Genomic DNA, 15809 nt, shown 5'->3' on the forward strand with positions numbered 1-15809 from the left:
CATGTTAGCTTTATTTCTTCCTTTATTTTTTTATTAGGTTGTTCATTAATTCACTAAATGTTTATTGAGCATCTGCCATGTGTCAGCTGCTGTTCTATATACTGAGTATAGAGCAGCGACAAGAACCACTTGTCATAGAGATAATAGCATATTGTCATATTTGATATTTGTCATATTCTAATAGCAGACATTAAAAACAATAAATCAGCAAATACCACAATTTTAGATGGCAGATGCTATAAAGAAAATAACACAGTAATTTGATAGGAATTATGAAGACATGAGTTTGGGTGAACTCCGAGAGTTGGTGATGGATAGGGAGGCCTGGCATGCTGCAATTCATGGGGTCGCAAAGAGTTGGACACGACTGAGTGACTGAACTGAACTGATGAGGCCATTAGATAATATCATCAGGAAAAGGCTTTCCTTAAAGAGTTGATGTTTGATGTGTATATGTGTGCACGCTTAGTCATGTCTGACTCTGCAACCTCTTGGAGTATTGCCCACTGAGCTCGTCTGTCCACGGAGTTTCCAGGCAAGAATACTGGAGTGGATTGCCTTTTCCTACTCTAGGAGATCTTCCCAACCCAGGGATCCAACCCACGTCTCCTTTAGTGGCAAGCTATAAAAAAATAAAATGGAGTAATTTGATAGAAATTATAGAGACATTAGATAATGTCATCAGGAAAAGGCTTTTCTTAAGGAGTTGACCTTTGAAATGAGGTAACAATTAAAATTAAAAGGTGAATTGTTACCTTAAAATAAAAGTAATGGTTCACAGAGCTGGAGGAATAGTAGTCCAGGCAGAGAGGACATCAAAGACAGAGGCCCTGAAGCAGACACGGTGTAGGTGAGTATGAATGGAGTGAAGGGGAGGGGATGAGTGGTGTGTAGGGAGGTGGGCCAGACCCATAAGACCTTTTAGGAGTATATTTTGGGTTTTATTCTTACTGCAGTGGGAAGTCATTGGAGAGTTTAGAAAGACAAGTAATATGATTTTATCTACATTTAAAAAGATGATGGCTACTGAATAGAGAATAAATTGTAAGGTGGCAAGAAATAGTAAGAAAACCAATCTGATGGATCTTCACTCAAGTACTATTTATTGGTTACCAGTTATTGTATCCCAGACAATATTCTAGATACTAGGAATATAACATTCAAAAAGCAGATAATGTCTCAGCTTAAGCGGAGCTTACATTATATTGGGAATAGTCAGACAGTAAACAAGTGAGTAAGATGTGTCAGATTCATGTTATGTGCTATGAAGTGACTTCAGGTAGGGGTAGAAAGTGATGAAGCTGCTGGTCCAGGAAGATTCCTTTAAGTAGGTGAGAGACCTGTAGGAAGTGAGGCTGTTTTAGTAAATTAGGCCAGAGATGTGGCATTTCTAGAGTGGTCATAGAACTAAAATCAACAATTCAAGGTAAACTTTTGAAGTAGAGCCAGTAGTATTTGCTGATGAATTGAACATACCCCTATGACTAAAAGAGGAATCAGGAATGACCCCTATGTTTTTGGTTCAAGCAGCTGGAGAAATGATGATGCCATTTACTGAGATGGAGACCAGGGCAAGGATTGTGGATAGGGAAAGGGATCAGAATTCCTATTTTGCTATGTTACATTTGGCTTTCTAGTGGATATTCAAGTGGAAAAGAGAATTAGGTATGAATGGATGAATCTACCTAACTAAACAGATGAGTGATTTAAAATTGTATACTTAAATTACCTGGGAGGAGAGTGCTGTGGGGAACAAAGCCTAAAACTAAGCCCTGGGACATTGCAAAGTTTAGAGCAACAGTTCTCTCAGTTCTCTAAGCCTTTGTGCACTCTTAAAATTTGTCTAGCACACCAAAGAACTTTTGTTTGTGTGGGTTATAGTTGTCAGTGTGTATCATATTACAGATTAGAGTTTAGGGGAGTTCTCCTTCTGGCCAGGACAGAATAATTGGTATATACCCCTCTCCACCCTCCCCAAAAAACAACCACTGGTAAATGGGCAAAACACATGAAATAGTTTTCAAGATGTTAGAAACAACGATAACAAAGGACAGGAATCTCTGAGAGATGAAAAAGTGAGACGAGCACTGTAACAGTTCCTAGGCTGAAAGCAGGGGTTCCCAGGCAGAGCCTGGTGGGCTCTTGAGTTAAGGAGAAAGAAAGACCAGGGAAGCTGAAGGAGCTAAAGTTTGCAAGACAGAGTGTGGAGAGGAGAAAGTAGCACAGAGAGAGCGAGCCCTGGGGATGTGCAGAAGGTTCACCTTGTGAATTCGTTCAGTACAAAGAGTCTGTCCTTTACCACAAGATGAAATAAATTAGAAATCAGCAACAAAGCCCTCTGTAAAGTCACCAGATAATTTGGAAACTAAATAATACAATTCCAAATAACACATGGGTCTAAGAAAAATTAAAACCAGGAGATTTCAAAAATATTTTAACTCACTTATAAACAACAATAAGTTCACTATATGTTAATGTCAATCATAAGTAATGTATTTTAATCATATATTAACACATCTGTGTTGAATCTAGAAAAATGATAATAGGTGATCTTATTTGCAAAGCAGAAATAGAGACATGGCTGTAAAGACTGAATATGTGGATACCAAGAGGGATAGGGGGGTGGGGAGAATTGAGAGATTGGGATTGACATATATGCATATTGACACTATGTATTACATAGGCAACCATTGAGAACCTGCTGTATACCACAGGGAAATCTACTTAATGACCTGTGGTGACCTAAATGGGAAGAAAGTCCAAAAAAGAGAGAGTATATGTATATTTTCAGGTGATTCAGTGTATGGATTGACACATTGACAATGTGTGGATTGACTGTGTGGATCACAACAAACTGGAAAGTTCTTAAAGAGATGGGAATACCAGACCACCTTACCTGCCTCCTGAGAAATCTATATACAGATCAAGAAGCAACAGTTAGGACTAAACATGGAACAATTATTGCCAACTCCCGGAGTTTACTCAAACTCATGTCTATTGAGTCAGTGATGCCATCCAACTCTCTCATTCTCTGTTGTCCCCTTCTACCCCTGCCTTCAAATTTTCGCAGCATCAGGGTCTTTTCAAGTGAGTCAGCTCTTCACATCAGGTGGCCAAAGTATTGGAGTTTCAGCTTCAGCATCAGTCCTTCCAATGCATATTCAGGACCAATTTCCTTTAGGATGGATTGGTTGCATCTCCTTGCAGTCCAAGAGACTCGAGTCTTCTCCAACACCATAGGTCAAAAGCATCAATTCTTCTGTGCTCAGCTTTCTTTGTAGTCCAACTCTCACATCCCTATGTGACTCCTGGAAAAACCATAGCTTTGACTAGATGGACCTTTGTCAGCAAAGTAATGTCTCTGCTTTTCAATATGCTGTCTTGGTTGGTCATAACTTTCCTTCTAAGGAGCAAGCATCTTTTAATTTCATGGCTGCAGTCACCATCTGCAGTGATTTCTGAGCCCTCCAAAATAAAGTCAGCCACTGTTTCCACTGTTTCCCCATCTATTTGCCATGAAGTGATGGGACCAGATGCCATGATCTTAGTTTTCTGAATGTTGAGCTTTAAGCCAACTTTTTCACTCTCCTCTTTCACTTTCATCAAGAGGCTCTTTAGTTCTTCTTTACTTTCTGCCATAAGGGTGCTGTCATCTACATATCTGAGGTTATTGGTACTTCTCCCGGCAGTCTTGATTCCAGCTTGTGCTTCATCCATTCCAGAGTTTCTCATGATAACAAACGTTGACAGCATATTAAAAAGCAGAACCATCGCTTTGCACACAAAGGTCTTTATAGTAAGGACTATGATTTTTCCAGTAATCTTGTGTGGATGTGAGAGTTGGACTGTGAAGAAAGCTGAGCGCCAGAGAATTGACACTTTTGAACTATGATGTTGGAGAAGACTCTTGAGAGTCCCCTGGACTGCAAGGAGATCAAACCAGGCAATCCTAAAGGAAATCAACCCTGAATATTCATTGTAAGGACTGATGCTGAAGCTGAAGCTCCAGTACTTTGGGCACCTGGTGCAAGGAGCTGACTCATTGGAAAAGACCCTGATGCTGGGAAAGATTGAGAGCAGGAGGAGAAGGGGATGACAGAGGATGAGATGGTTGGATGTCATCACTGACTGAATGGACTTGAGTTTGAACTAACTCAGGGGGACAGTGATGGATAGAGAAGCTTGGCATGCTGCAGTTCATTGGGTCACAAAGAGTCAGACACAACTTAGCAACAGTAGCTGATTCACTTTTCTGTACAGCAGAACCTAACACATTGTAAAGCAACTATAGTCAAATAAAATTTTTAGTTCGATGCATGATACTGGTTGCTTAGGGCTGTTGCACTGGGACAACCCAGAGGGAAGATACGGGGAGGGAGGTGGGAGGGGGGTTCACGATGGGGAACACGTGTATACCTGTGGTGGATTCATGTTGATGTATGGCAAAACCAATACAATATTGTAAAGTAATTAACCTCCAATTAAAATAAATAAATTTATATTAAAAAAAAATCATACCATATTTTGGTAAGGAAAAAAAAAAAACTTTCCCAATACACAAAAATCAAAGTAAATGGAGATTTCTACTCCTAGCCCAGATGGAATAACAGACTATACTTACTTTCCCCCCTTAGAAGCTTGAAAACCAGATGAAATATATAAACCAATGGATTTTCAGATATTGGAAAAAAGGTAGCACAGGACTGTTATCCCTGAGAGAAAGAGAACAAATAAAATGATGAGCTCTACAGCTCCAGCACCTGGCAGGCGGTTTTATGGCCCTGGGTGGGGGGAGCCCAAAATAATCTTGTTGTATCACTGAATAGGTACAACAGAAATCAAAGTTGTGGAGGCCATGGTGACAGGACAGAGTCTCAGACAGGAGGGACCCACAGAGAGAACAGAGCTCTAAAGATCTATAGAAAGATCTGGGCAAGTGTTTGGCTACCTAGCCTTCTAGCCTTGAATGAGAGGAAACTTCCCAAGACCAGAGAAAAACTTGGAAAGGTTAGTTCCAGAAGAATTCTGGAGTTCACACAGGACAGGAAACAGCTTGAATTTCAACAGCCACCAGGCACACTTGAAAAAACTTCTTAGTGTGTAAGGCTTTAGGCAGAAGCCTCAGAAAGATGTTACTGCTTTGTTAGTAAAGCTTAACTACCTTAAGGCCAGATAGTACATAGTTTAGGCTTTGCAGGCTACATATGGTCTCTGTCAAATGTTCTTGTTTGTTTATAATCCTTTCTAAAATATGAGTACCAGTCTTAGCTTGAGGACCATACAAAAATTGGCCATGGGTTGCATTTGACCCTTGGACTATTATTTGCTGATCCCTGCTCTAGGCTACTTGCTGCTTTAATTTTCCTTAATAACAAAATTTTTTTCAGACTTTTTTAGGCCAGTTTTAGGTTCACAGCAAAGTTGAGTGGAAAATATTGATAGTTCCTATGTTTCTCCTGATCTGACACACGCACAGGCTCTCCTACTCTAAACACCCCCCACCAGAGTGGTACATTTCTTATAACTGATGAACCTACATTGACACCTTGTTATCACTCAGAATCCACAGTTTATCTAGAGTTCATTCTTGGTATTATATATTCTGTGGGTTTTGACAAACATCCAGTGCTATACTTCTACTGTTGTGGCACACAGGAATAGTTTCGTTGCACTAAAAATGCTATGTGCGCCTCATCTTTATCCCTAACCCCTGGCAACCACTTATCTTATTCCTATCTTCATAGTTTTATCTTTTCCCAAATGTCATACAGTTGGATTCATACAGTATATAGTCTTTTCCTTAGTAATGCATTTAAGCTTCCTCTAAGTTTTTTCATGGCTTTATAGCTCATTGTTTTTAGGAGCTGAATAATCTATTTTCTGGATGTACCAAAGTTCAATGACCAGTTCCCTTACTGAAGAATATCTTGGTTGCCTCTTTTGGCAATTATGAGAAAAACTATAATTAAATGTTCATGTGTGAGTTTTTGTGTGGACATAAGTTTTCAGTTCATTTGGGTAAATACTAAAGAATGTGATTGCTGGGTCATAAGGTACCTTTAGTTTTTTAAGAAACTGCCAAGTTACCTTTGGAAGTGTCTGTGCCATTTTGCATTCCCACTGCATATGGTGGTGTTAGTGTTTGGATTTTTGCCTTTCTGTTAGGTGTATAGTGGTATCTCATTGTTCTAATGTGCAATTCTCTAATGACATGATGTGGAGCATCTTTTCCTATGCTTACTTGTCATCTACATATCTTCTTTGGTAAATCTTTTTTGCTCAGATCTTCTGCCTATTTTTTAATTGGGTTGTTCATTTTCTTACTGAGTTTTAAAAGTTCTTTATATATTTTGAATAAGTCCTTTACCAGTTACATCTTTTGGAGATATTTTTACTCAGTCTTTCTTTGGCTGTGTTCTCATTCTCTTCTCCTGATAATTTGCCCTGATAAAATTTGAAAGCAAAGCATGAAATGATTTTGTTGACTCCAACTAGTTTGATGTGCTTCAGAATAAACTACCGGAGAAGGCAATGGGACCCCACTTCAGTACTCTTGCCTGGAAAATCCCATGGACGGAGGGGCCTGGTGGGCTGTAGTCCATGGGGTCGCAAAGAGTCAGACACGACGGAGTGACTTCACTTTCACTTTTCACTTTCATGCATTGGAGAAGGCAATGGCAACCCACTCCAGTGTTCTTGCCTGGAGAATCCCAGGGATGGAGGAGCCTGGTGGGCTGCCAACTATGGGGTAGCACAGAGTTGGACTTGACTGAAGCAACTTAGCAGCAGCAGCAGAATAAATTACAATACAGTTTAAGGATAGAATGAAATTTTGCCATCAACAATATAAAATTAACAGTATCCTATTGAAATTACCAGGCATTCAAAGAAGCAAAAAAAAAAAGATCCTAGAAAAGAGAAAAATCAATTAATAGAACCAGAGCTTCCCTGGTGGCTCAGACGGTAAAGAATCTGCCTGCAATGCAGGAGACCTGGGTTCGATCCCTGGGTTAGGAAAATCCCCTGGAGAAGGGAATAGCAACCCCCTCCAGTATTCTGGCCTGGAGAATTCCATGGACAGAGGCGCCTGGTGGGCTACAGTCCATGGGGTCATAAAGAGTCGGACACGACTGAGCGACTTCACTTTCACTTTTCACTTTTATGCATTGGAGAAGGAAATGGCAACCCACTCCAGTGTTCTTGCCTGGGACTACAGAGCCTTGTGGGCTGCCATCTATGGCGTCACACAGAGTTGGACACAACTGAAGTGACAGCAGCAGCAGCAGCAGTCAAGGAAAAGTAGATAAGCATGAATATTCCTTCATCTGGGAACTAAATTGAATTTGCATCCCCAGGAAGAAAATTCCAGATCCAAATGGCTTCGGTGCTGAATTTTATGAAATACATAAGGAAGGAAATAATACCAATTCTAAAATAATTCTTCTAAAAAATTGAAAAGGAAGGAATACTTCCTGCCTTAAAGTTTTGACCAATATTCTTCATGAACATAGATGCAAAAATTCTTAACAGTATTTTGGTAAATCAATTCCAGTATTACATAAAAGGATAATGCATTATAACCAAGTTATTAAACCAAGGGATTTATCCCAAGATGGAGAAGGAAATGGCAACCCACTCTAGTATTCTTGACTGGAAAATCCCATGAATGGAGGAGCCTGTTAGGCTACAGTCCATGGGGTCGCAAAGAATCGGACACGACTGAGTGACTTCACTTATCCTAAAAATGCATGACTGGTTTAATGTTAGAAAATTAATCAACATAATTCAGTGCATTAATAGACTGAAGAAGAAAAACACTGTGTAATTTTTTAAGTAGATGCAGATAAGCATTTGCAAAATTGAACACTCAATAATTAAAAGAACTCTTACTAAACAAGAATTTCATTAATCCTGTATGTGTTGTTCAGTCATTAAGTTGTGTCTGACTCTGCGACTCCCTGGACTGTAGCCTGCCAGGCTCCTCTGTCCTCCGTTAACTCCTGGAGTTTGCACAAATTCATTTCCTTTGAGTCAGTGATGCTATCTAACCATCTCATCCTCTGCCACCCCTTCAATCTTTCCCAGAATCAGGATCTTTCCTAGTGAGTCCATTCTTCGCATCAGGTGGCCAAAGTATTGGAACTTAAGCTTCAGCATCAGTTCTTCCAATGAATACTCAGGGTTGATTTTCTTTGGTTTCTGGTTTGCTCTTCTTGCAGTTCAGGGGACTCTGAAGAGTCCAAATTTGAAAGCATCAATTCAGTTTAGGAGATCTGAAAAACTTACAACTAATGTCATATTTAATGGTGAAATAGTGAATGTTTCTTTTCTGACTGGAAACAAGGTAGAGATAACTGTTCTTACCGTTGTTCTGTGGATTCAGCATTATACTGTAGATTCTTGCCAGTGTGATAAGGCAAGAAATAGAAAGAATACTCAGATTAAAAGGAAGAAATAAGATTTCTTATTCACAGTAAACATGATCACCTTTAACAAATAGTATGAATCATAAAAGAAAAGGAAAAAAGGAATACATTCTATCTTATTAAAATAAAAACTTTTACTCTTCAGAAGACAGATATGAAAATGAAAAAGCAAGTAACAGATTATGAGGAAATATTATAAAATTTGTATTTGACAAAGTGCTAGAATCTATATTTTATCAAGAACTCTTATAATTCAATAATATGTCCTAGGTAGTATTTTTTATTTTTTTATTTGGCCATACTGTACGGCTTTTGGTATCTTAGTTTACCAACCAGGGATCAAACCTAAGCCTTCAGCAGTGAGAGCAGAGTCCTAACCACTGGACTGCTAGGCAATCCCCAGTATTTTTTAAAAGGGCAAATATTTCAACAGATTCCTCAAGAAAAGAAAATACTCATATACCAAATAACTACAGAAAAATATATCATTTGTCTTGTTAGTCATTAGTCACGAATCTTTGGAAAAATAGAAATTAAAATAACAGTAAAATAATACTACATGCTTGTTTTAATGACACAAAAGAAAAAACAATACCAAGTGTTGACCAGGATGTAGAGCACATGAAACTCTTCTACATCTCTGGTGAGAATACAGAAAGATACAGTCGCTTAAGTAAACAGTTTAGAAGTTTGTTATAAATTGACACATGCACCTACTTACTCTTAGCTATTTACCCAAGAGAAGTGAAAGCATATATCCACACCTAGATTTTTAGAATCAGATTTCTCAAGATGTAGTTTACAAAAAATAAAGTTCATTATTTATAAGTCAACAGTTTGATGAGTGTTACAGATAAATGTTACAGCAGGTTATTCATACTATCTTAAACTGAAAACAATCTCAGTATCCATAAACACATTGCAATACATTCAAAAAAGAACTAACCCCTGACATTTGAAACAACAGGATGAATCTCAGAAACATTATACTAACAGAAAAGCCAAACTGAAAAGGTAGCACCCTGTATAATTCCACTTATGAACCCTTCTAGAAAGGACAGAAGTATGGTAACAGAAAGCAGATTGGTACTGCCCGGGGCTACAGGTGGAAAAAGGCAGGGACTGACTACAAAGGAAGTCTGTGGATAATTTAAATCTTTTGTTTTATGGTTGTGTTGGTAGATAACACAGCTATGCTGCTGCTGCTGCTGCTAAGTCGCTTCAGTCGTGTCTGACTCTGTGCGACCCCATGGACTGCAGCCTACCAGGCTTCTCCGTCCATGGGATTCTCCAGGCAAGAACACTGGAGTGAGTTGCCATTTTCTTCTCCAATGCATGAAAGTGGAAAGTGAAAGTGAAGTCGCTCAGTTGTGTCTGACTCTTAGTGACCCCATGGACTGCAGCCTACCAGGCTCCTCCATCCATGGGATTTTCCAGGCAACAGTACTGGAGTGGGGTGCCATTGCCTTCTCCCTAACACAGCTATACATTCTCTTAAAATGCATCAGATTGTCCACTTAAAAATTTTTTTGTGCAAATTATTTTTCAGTAAGTCTGATCTTAAAAAGTTAGTGAGAAGAATAATACTCCTTTCTGTTTTTGCAAATCTCTTTAATGTCTTGCTTACTAGAGACATCTTGACTCTCACTCACGTTAACTTCTGCATTTAAACTGTTGTCATGTGTTGTTTTAGTTAAAATATATGAAAAGTATCCAGTTTGTGAGACAGGTAATTGATTTCATGACTCATGTTTCACAACACACTGTGGCAAGAGTGGTTTCATAGGACAGGAGACATCAGAAGCACTTAGAATTGATTGAGACCAAATTTGAGGTGAGGAAGTGGAGATATGAAGGCAGACAACTCTTAGGGCAAGTTTCACTGTGTCAGTAAGAGAGAGAAATGAAGTCAAAGCTGGAGGTGGGTGCTGGGTCCAGGGACGGTTTTGTTTGTTGATAGTTCAGTTGGTAAAGAATCCGCCTGCAATGCAGGAGACCCCGGTTCAATCCCTGGGTTGGGAAGATGCCCTGGAGAAGGGATAGGCTACCCACTCCAGTGTTCTGGCCTGGAGAATTCCATGGATTGTAGAGTCCATGGGGTCTTGAAGTGTCGGACATGGCTGAGCAACTTTCACTTTAAAGTTGGAAGATACTTAACCCAGTGGTTATCTGATCTGTTTTTACTGCAACTCACAGTGAAATTTTTATTTTATATTACTGTTAACTGTATGCACGCATATTACTGAAATGAATTTTGCAAAACAATTTTTAATCTTTCCATGTTTTTACAAGGTTGTATTTAGATATTTTCAAATGATGTTCGTATGCACCGTCCTTGACCTTGACTGTCTCCAACATTAGAAAAAATTGTTTTCTGTCATTTTTTTCTCAGAATTTCTTTAGTGACTTTGAAAAAATAAAAGTATTGAGATAATTGACTTCCAAAACCACTTGGTTATGCTTATCCAAACCATAACTGATCTTACTTTTTTTTAAAAGCGGGGACAAATTACAGAATTCCTGTGTGTTCCCTGCCTCCACACATGCATAACCTCTGCAAATACCAACATCCCCACACTAGAGTAGTATATTTGTTACAGTTGTTGAGCCTACACTGACACTCATAATCAAACACAGTCTGTAATTTACTTCTAGGTTCTCTCTTGGTGTTGTACATCCTATGGGTTTTGACAAATTAGTGACGTGTATCTACCAATACAATATCATACAGAGTGTTTTCACTGCCCCTGAAGTCCTCTATGCTTCATCTGTTCATCTCCCTTCCTCACCCTCAACCCCAGGCATTGATCTTTTCACTGTCTCCATAGTTTTGCCTTTTTGTGAATATCCTATATATGGCTGGAATTATATAGTATGTATGTAGCCTTTTCAGATTGTCTACTTTCACTTATGTGCCTGCCTGCTCAGTCTTTTCAGTTACGTCCAACTCTTTGCAACCCCATGGACTGTTACCTGCCAGTCTCCTCTAACCATGGGATTCTCCAGGCAAGAATACTGGAGTGGGTTGCTGTGCCCTCCTCCAGGAGACCTTTCCAACCCAGGGATAGAACCCATGTCTCTTACATCTCCTGCATTGACCGGCAGATTCTTTACCACTGTGCCGCCTGGGAAGCCCCTTGTGTCACTTAGTACTGTTCGTGTAAGGCTCTTCTGTCTTTTCATGCCTTGATAGCTCATTTCTTTTCAGAACTGGTTGACACTCCACTTTCTGGATATACCACAGTTTGATTGATTATCTGTTAACCTACTGAAGGACATCTTGGTTGTTTCCTCTTTCCGTTTTAATGCACTCTGGCACTTTTTATCCTATTCTTTTTGTTTTATTAAGAAAAAGATGCTGATCTGGACCTACTAAGTTGTATTCACAACCCACACTCTAACTTTCAAAAGCACAATCCCATCCCAAACTTACTTGTATGCAGTGGGAAAGATTCAAAAGAGAGGAGAAGTTGGTGTTACAGGAAAGGATAATTGCATACATTACATCCTTGAGAAGGCCTTAATGGAATCCAGAGCATAAATTAGAGCTTGGTCCTTAAATGCAGCAAGGACAGCCTTTGCATGCTCACTGCGAGGGAAGATAGATCATGTGTGCACAGATGAAGTAGTAATAGTTGTAAGATGTCAGAGTTCCTGTTAGAACTTACCTGTATTTTCAGAGTGATGTGAGCCCAACTGAAAAGGAAGTGTTGCAGTTTTGGCGGAAGTGTGAAGTTGTCATTTTGGAGAATTGTAAAAGTTTACTGGAGAAAGGTAGAAAAGTTGTATGATAGTGCTGAGTGCTCATTTGAGACTTATGATCATAAATTTAAAGTGAGGCTAGTCAGTTCACAGTTGAATGAATAATCCCATAGTGAGTGTTAGCTTTTACTATTAATCTGTTCTTCATCCATGTTTCATTGCATGAATGTCATAGCTAGTTGGTAAAAAAAAGACATGAGATTTTATTTTGGGAGACCCTGACTTCAAACTCTTCCTGTGATATAAAGTAGATGAGTATGTATCTCATTGGTGTCACTGGACAGGCTTGAGTCTGTGCCACTCTTGGATCCTGGTTTTGGTTCACCCCTGGGTTCATGGGCAGACCCAGAGATACTCTGGGTGTAAAATATGCTCTAAAAAGAGCAGTGAAGGTAGTCAGGGTATGAAGGACTTGACTTGGCACTAGAGAATATTATATTTCCATTTGGCAAGGCAGAAAGGTATGATTCAAGGACTAAAAATCTTGAAGAATATGACTTGGTTGCATGTGAGCTTATTCATCTGCTCCTGCCACTATCTGATCCACTTAAAACTTTTAAGAGGTAAATTCAGGGCATTGAATTTAAACTCTGAAGTTTTGCTTGCCAAATGGCATTACTCCTAAAATGAGGTGGAGAAATGAATAGGAACGATTTTATCAGTCATAATCTCTTGGCATTGTTCACTTTTTGAGCAGTTGTTGTTGGACTTCTTGGGCCAAAGCTGGAGCAGTGGTTGCCATTTACTTTTGTTTCTAGTTTAGCTGGAGGGGTAATTAGATTTAAAAAGAAAATCTCTTTTTTAAACCTGGGATTTTATTCCTTCAGAAGACAAAGTCATTAAGCCTTCTTAACTGTTACGAGATTACATTAGGAAGTTTCTTGAGTAATTCTTAAATCCATAATCCATAAATTAACAGTGGAGGAGACTTGTTAACAGAGCTGATTAGATTATGTAGACCCCATAGTGCTGTTGCTCTTGCCTAATCATAAGATCTCACCTGTTTCTGAAGAGCTCAGTTTTCCTAATAATCTTTATGGGCAACTTATTTGTTCCTGAGATTTTAGCCAGTCTCTTATTTAAAACCTACCAGACACTTTACAGCCCAACACATTAGTTTCACTGGGAGTTTGCATACACATACCATACACATAAATATGTTGGAATCAGGAACAGTCTCTCCCTAATGTTCAAGGAACAAGGTGGTTATTGGATGAAAACAGTTTAAAAACTTTTAATTATTTGCAGTATGACTCTAAAATTGTATAGAATTTACAACAACATTTTAGACCATGACTTAAGTGTTTAAGGTTGCTAACAGTGTTTAAGTGGAGAAGGAAATAGCAACCCAGTCCAGTATTCTTGCCTGGAGAATCCTCTGGACAGGGGAGCCTGGTCGGCTGCTGTCCATGGGAGCCTGGTCGGCTGCTGTCCATGGGGTCTCACAGAGTCAGACACGACTGAAGAGACTTGGCATGCATGCATACATTGGAGAAGGAAATGGCAACCCACTCCAATATTCTTGCCCAGAGAATCCCAGGGACAGGGGAGCCTGGTGGGCTGCCGTCTGTGGGGTCGCATGGAGTCTGACACAACTGAAGTGATTTAGCAGCAGCAGCAGTGTTTGCAACCTCAGCTGTTTGAACCTTGGTTCAGAATAAAAAATAGATGTCCTCAAATCCATGCTCTAACAATGAATGAGTGGCTACTCTTTATTGAGTAAATTAATGTACATTAATAGTGGTGACCTGGAGGTCAAGCTTAAATTATCTTCAGAGGTGTTTGAAGTAGTAGTAAATTAAGATTGATTAATTATAATATACCAAGATAGATTGATGGTGGTGAGGGTCTTAGATTATCAAAGGGGTTCTGTTAGAAAACAGGCAAGAAATGTGAAGGAAAAGGGGGAATTAAAGTGGGTATTCTTTGTTTTTATCCATCTTTCCTAGAAACTTCTACTTTTAAACTCAGTTAATATTCTTCCTCCTAGTACGGTTATATCTTAGAAGTTAGACTGGTGTCTTTTGGAAATATTTAAGAAAACAGCCTCTTTCATGCTCTAACAAAAAGCTTTTTTAAACGAGTATGGGATGTGGGAAGAAACCTACAGATGTAAACTAGGAATGTTATGTTTCAAGTCTGTATCTGAGAAAAGGAGAAGATACTAATATAAAAGAAGGTTGCCACAGCATCTCCCCCCGCCCCCGCCTCCGCCCCACAACCGCCAGGCTTCTTAAATTCATTGTAAATGAGTTCAAAGGGTGCTGTTCTTGAGCACATTTGTGTTCTTGAAGTAATGCTCAAAATTCTCCAAGCCAGGCTTCAGCAATATGTGAACCGTGAACTTCCTGATGTTCAAGCTGGTTTTAGAAAAGGCAGAGGAACCAGAGATCAAATTGCCAACATCCACTGGATCATGGAAAAAGCAAGAGAATTCCAGAAAAACATCTATTTCTGCTTTATTGACTATGCCAAAGCCTTTGACTGTGTGGATCACAATAAACTGTGGGAAATTCTGAAAGAGATGGGAATACCAGGCCACCTGATCTGCCTCTTGAGAAATTTGTATGCAGGTCAGGAAGCAACAGTTAGAACTGGGCATGAACAACAGACTGGTTCCATTAGGAAAAGGAGTACGTCAAGGCTGTATATTGTCACCCTGCTTATTTAACTTCTATGCAGAGTACATCATGAGAAATGCTGGACTGGAAGAAGCACAAGCTGGAATCAAGATTGCCGGGAGAAATATCAATAACCTCAGATATGCAGATGACACCACCCTTATGGCAGAAAGTGAAGAAGAACTAAAAAGCCTCCTGATGAAAGTGAAAGAGGAGAGTGCAAAAGTTGGCTTAAAGCTCAACATTCAGAAAACAAAGATCATGGCATCTGGCCCCATCACTTCATGGGAAGTAGATGGGGAAACAGTGGAAACAGTGTCAGACTTTATTTTTTGGGCTCCAAAATCACTGCAGATGGTGACTGCAGCCGTGAAATTAAAAGACGCTTACTCCTTGGAAGGAAAGTTATGACCAACCTAGATAGCATATTCAAAAGCAGAGACGTTACTTTGCCAACAAAGGTTCATCTAGTCAAGGCTATGGTTTTTCCAGTGGTCATGTATGGATGTGAGATTTGGACTGTGAAGAAGGCTGAGCGCCGAAGAATTGATGCTTTTGAACTGTGGTGTTGGAGAAGACTCTTGAGAGTCCCTTGGGTTGCAAGGAGATCCAACCAGTCCATTCTGAAGGAGATCAGCCCTGGGATTTCTTTGGAAGGAATGATGCTGAAGCTGAAACTCCAGTACTTTGGCCACCTCATGCGAAGAGTTGACTCATTGGAAAAGACTGATGCTGGGAGGGATTGGGGGCAGGAGGAGAAGGGGACGACAGAGGATGAGATGGCTGGATGGCATCACTGACTCGATGGACGTGAGTCTGGGTGAATTCCGGGAGTTGGTGATGAACAGGGAGGCCTGGAGTGCTGCGATTCATGGGGTTGCGAAGAGTCGGACACAACTGAGTACTGAACTGAACTGAACTGATTATGTTCTTGATGTTCACTTTGTCGATTGTGGACGTACGTGTACCTTTTATAGTCCTGATTTACTGACCTCTTTTG

General features: G+C 39.7%; 1 protein-coding gene across 6 annotated transcripts in view; it reads left to right on the forward strand.

The window, feature by feature from the left end:
- Window positions 1-15809, forward strand: part of RAD18 (RAD18 E3 ubiquitin protein ligase) — a 110842-nt gene that overhangs the window by 48782 nt on the left and 46251 nt on the right. The window lies entirely within an intron of this gene.

The sequence above is a fragment of the Bos javanicus genome, chromosome 22, assembly GCF_032452875.1.
Source record: "Bos javanicus breed banteng chromosome 22, ARS-OSU_banteng_1.0, whole genome shotgun sequence".
Taxonomy (NCBI): Eukaryota; Metazoa; Chordata; class Mammalia; order Artiodactyla; family Bovidae; genus Bos; species Bos javanicus.